Raw genomic sequence first — 4,983 nt, 5'->3', positions numbered from 1 at the left:
TCACATCAGGCTTTTCCTCACTATCCTTGAGTCTCCAGTTTCGCCTCTCCTCATTGTGCCAATGTCCTTCTGTTTCTCTTTCTCCTCCATTTCTATTCCATGCCTGGGGTCTCTGAAAGTCTAGGGTCATCTCAGAAGGGGTCTCAGGAGGGCTATACCCAGCTCATGCATTGTGGCGCTTGGCAGGGTTTATACTGGGCATGATTTGCTCCCACAACCGCCAGGTCTGTGGGGTGCCAGATTGGTGTTCATCTAAAGCTCGCTCTTTTTTCAGGGAATGTTAGGCTACTAATCATTCAGATGTTCACAGGCCAGAACACTGAGAGCAGACATAGCCTCTCTCCTCTCTGCCACACACTGACACACATGGCACAGCTGCCGTACCTGTGACACTTCCAGGGACAGGTGATACTCTTTGAGAAAGAGTCTTACTATCTAGCCCTGGCTAGCCTGGAACTCATGGTGTAGAGCAGGCTGGCCTTGAACTCATAGAGCTCTGTCTGTCTCTGCCTCTCGAGTGGTGTGATTAAAAACGTGTGCCACCATGCCCTAGCCCTGCGGTATTGCGGTACCTGTATATATTGTGTATTGCTCAAATCTAGGTAAGTGTATCTGTTTTTCTAAACATTTCTCATTTCTTTATGATAAAGACATTCAGTATCCCATAGCTTTTTTTTTTTTTGAAATGTATAAAATGTTATTATGAACCACAGTCACTCTGTTTTGCAAAGTGGCATAAAAACACATTTCTCCTACATCGCTCTAACTTAGTTGGCTGACCAATCTTTCTTCCTTCATCCCTTCCTTTTACTCTCTTCAGCCACTAGTAAGCAGTATTCTACCATCAGCTTTTATGAGACCAACTCTTTTAGATTCGTACACATATGCTAAAGTGATTATGTGGTATCTGTCTTTCTGTGCTTGGCTTATATGTCCAGTACTTGTAGTTCCGTTCATGCAAGTGATAAAATTTGATCGGTTTTTGGAATGAGTGGTATTCTCCGGTGCATATAACAATCTTATTTCCTTCATCCATCTGTCAGTCAGCGGCCATGTGGGTTGATTTGGTTTCTGGACTATGGTGAATGCTAGCACAGTGAACATGGATACTCAGGTACCTTTTCAACATGCTGATTGAGTCTCCTTTGTGTGTTTAGATAGTAGTGGAACCCCCAGGTTAGATACTAGTCTGATTTCTATTTTTCTGGAATAACCTCCATATTGTCCTCCTGGTAGCCATGCTGGTCTCCATTAGTCCTGACAATACGCAAGGGCTTTCTGCTCTCTATGTCCTTACCTGCACTAATTATCTTCTGTCTTTTTGTTGTACTCATTGTAATTGGAGTGGAGTGATATTTCACTGTGACTTTCATATTCACATTTTTCCTATCATTAGTGATGTTGGACATTTTTTTTTCCTTAAATGTGTCAGCTATTTATATGTCTTTTTCTGAGAAATGTCTATTCCAATTTAGTGTCCACTTCTTTTTTTTTTTTTTTGAAGTTAAGGTTTTACTCTGTAGCCCCATATTACCTGGAACTTTTTGTGGCCCAGGGTAGCTTTGATCTCTTGGCAATCCTCCTGACTCAGTTTCCTAAGTGCTGAGGCCACAGATGTTGACCTTCTGTGCCTAGCTTTGTTGTCTTCTTTAACATTGGATGGTTTGATTTTATTTCATGCTGTTCAGTTTCTGGAGTTCCTTATATATTCTGAATATTAACATTACCAACAGCAATTCTATATACCAACAGATAATTATCTGAAATTGACAAAGCAATCCCATTTATAATAACTACAAAAATATAGAACACAAAGGAAAAATGTAACCAAATTGTGAAAGAGGTCTATAGTCAACAAAACCTTGAAAGAAACTGAGAAGGAAAGACATAAAGAATGGAAAGATACTACATTTTTATGGGTTGGAAAAATTGGTATTGTTAAAATATTCGTGCTACCCAAAGTGGTATTCAGACTCAATGGAACCAATAACAAATCACCAATAAAATCATTCACACAAATAGAATAATCCTAAAACCTGCATGGAAACACCTTAGGGTTTCTATTACTGTTATGAAACACCATGACCAAAAAAACAAATTGGGGAGGAAAGGGTTTGGCTTACACTTCCACAGCGCTGTTCATCACTGACGGAAGTCAGGACAGGAATTCAGACAGGGCAGGGCTGTGGAGGCAGGAACTGATGCAGAGGCCATGGAGGGGTGCTCCTCATGGCTTGCTCAGGCTGCTTTCTTATAGAACCCAGGGCTATCAACCCAGGAGTGGCTCCACCTACAATGGGCTGGGACTCTCCCACCAATCACTGATGAAGAAAAGGCCTTTATAGCTGGATGTTATGGAGACATTTTCTCAATTGTGGTTTCCTCTATTCAGATTAGTTTGTGTGTCAAGTTGACATAAGACTCGTCAGCAGAAAACATAAAAGAAATAGAAAAAAAAAAACAAAAACAACCCAAGCAAAAGGAATAAAGCAGGAGATATTCTACTACTTGAATTCAAAACATTCTGTAAAACCACATTAATCAAAACAGCATGGTCATTGACCTTTTCATTTTGCTTTATCCTGCCTTATTTAATTTTCAATAGTTTTATTAATATATATTTGAGGCACAATATAACCCATTTTCTCAGAGTATATGGTTTGATGTATTTTGACAGGCAAAAAATCATCACAACAACCACATACATAAAAAGTCTGACATGTGATCTTCTAAGGAAAGTATATACTAGACAGTATTCCGGTTGACAATTCTGCCTTTTAGATACAGTCTGAGAAATGTCCACGGGGCCACCATTGTAGTGAGACTTTTTGGTTTCTTTAAAATCACAGAAATGTTGTGGGAATGTGTTTTTGTTTTAATCCCAGGTGTGGGATATGGGGCTGCTTCAGATTGTCAGCAGCAGCTGACTGTGATTTGCCTTGTGCTCTATCAGGGGTGTGGTTTTGTCAGCGGCAGACAGCTTCTAAAGTGATTGATAAATGCTGGAGCCCAGAGAGGAGCTGCGGTGGCAGGTGCTCCCCCTAATGATTCTGCCCCTGCTGCCACTGCTCCTGCTGCTCCTTCTGCTGCTGTTGCTGGGTTGCTGTTTGCTGGATTGCTGAGTTGCTGTTTGCTGGATTGCTGGTTGCTGGTTGCTGGTTGCTGGTTGCTGGTTGCTGGTTGCTGGTTGGTGATATCCTGACAATGAAGATCAAATTTGTCCCAAGGAACTAGACACCCTTAATAAGTAGGAAGTAGTCTAACTAACTAACTAACTATCTAACTATATATGTATATATATATAATATATCTATATATCCATATGATGCCCCTTTTCCTCTCTAACCTTCGTTCTCTCCTACCTAGTGTTGGGGGATTGGGAAGGATGGGATGGTGTAGGGTAGCAGATGAAAGAAACCACAAAGTAGCAAAATGCTGGTCACATACCATTCTTTCTAATCTCTTTAGGTGGGGTCTTTCACAAATGGTTAAAAATAAGGTCCCAATTCTTCAGGATCAATCCCTCAAGCTGGAGTGTAGGACCAATCTTTGGCCATTGACTCAGCCCATGTAATACGGGGGAACAAGCATGGATTTGAGGCTTGGGAACTGGATTTCTCTAATCTTCTTTGCAGTGTGATGCTGATAGATCACCTAGTTGTTCTGAGTCAATTTGCTTGGCTTAGAAGGTGGCAGTAATAAATCTGAGTCATTACTGGAGGGTTTATTTGAAGCTTGAATGAGAAAATTTTTGTGGCAGCCTAGTCCATTTCATAGCTTCTTAGGAAAAGTCAGGTGTAAGATTTTTGCTCTTATCCTATTTTTAACTCATAGTTGGTTTGCAAATACTTTGAACGTAGCATGATAATTAATTTAGATGAAATAGCTCAAAGAAGCCAGCTTACAAAACAGGCATAGGCCATGCTATTTCATTTGAAGTAGGGGTTGGATGCTGAGAACAGGACTCAACTTTTCAATTTTCTTTAAATTTTATCTTACTGTGGTAATAATCTGTAACATGAAATCTACTCTAAGATTTTTAAGTGGGTAATAGAATAATAGTGATAGCCCCACTACTTAATGATGGAGTCCTACAATTTATTCATCCTACGTATGAGCTCGACGCTAAAATACTATTGTATACCTGACAGTTCCATTTGGAGTCTTTTGTTGTTGTTGTTTTGTTTTCAAGACAGGGTTTCTCTGTGTAGCCTTGGCTGTCCTGGACTTGATTTGTAGTCCAGGCTGGCCTCGAACTCCACCTCCTTGAGTGCTGGGATTTACAGGTGTGCACCACTGCACGTGGCTCCATTTTGAGTCTTAATAGAAATCGTAAAGAAAGTTTCAGATTCCTTGTGGAACAAGCTTGGTCATCAGCTTGATTGAGAAGTGCACTAGCAGAAGGGGAAGACCCATCCCAAGCATGGATGGCGCCGTCTAACAGGCTATGGGACTCACAAGGAAGCAGCCTTCTCTGCACACCACTCTGTTCCAGCTTGCCAGGAGATGACCAGCACTCCTCCATCTCATCCTTCTCCATGTAGGATACCTTACAGCAGGCCCAGAGATACCAAACCCTCCTACACATGGACCAAAACCTTTGACACTGAGTGAAACAGTCTCATCCTTTGCATTGCTTGTGTCAGGTGTTTGACAGAAATTCTAACACATCCCTGGGAGTGATTTTTCCCTTTCCTCAGCACGGGCCTACCATCTATCCGGCAGACCAGCGGGTTTAGAAGCCATCCACGATTTCTCTCTTTCCATTAATCTGAGTACACCCAGAAAGCTTGTCAGCCTGACCCCGAATCTTACCCACATCTCACCAGCTCTATTATGACCCCCTTTAGGGCTTCTGTTATACCAGACCTGATATGGCAGGCAAAACAGTGCCCACTCGTGACCCCCAGGGACTTCTCATCCAACTTTCCAGGGATAGATAGTGCTTGTCTTGGTGGGAGAGTATACTCTTTTCCAATCTTA

General features: G+C 41.6%; 1 non-coding gene across 1 annotated transcript; it reads right to left on the bottom strand.

The window, feature by feature from the left end:
• Window positions 1–276: 276 nt before the first annotated feature.
• Window positions 277–406, bottom strand: LOC132646605 (small nucleolar RNA SNORA17). The gene has a single exon (XR_009584867.1). It is a non-coding gene; the product is annotated as a small nucleolar RNA SNORA17 (small nucleolar RNA).
• Window positions 407–4,983: the final 4,577 nt, after the last annotated feature.

This window comes from Meriones unguiculatus, chromosome 11 (assembly GCF_030254825.1).
Source record: "Meriones unguiculatus strain TT.TT164.6M chromosome 11, Bangor_MerUng_6.1, whole genome shotgun sequence".
Taxonomy (NCBI): Eukaryota; Metazoa; Chordata; class Mammalia; order Rodentia; family Muridae; genus Meriones; species Meriones unguiculatus.
This window is presented reverse-complemented; position numbering and strand designations above follow the sequence as displayed.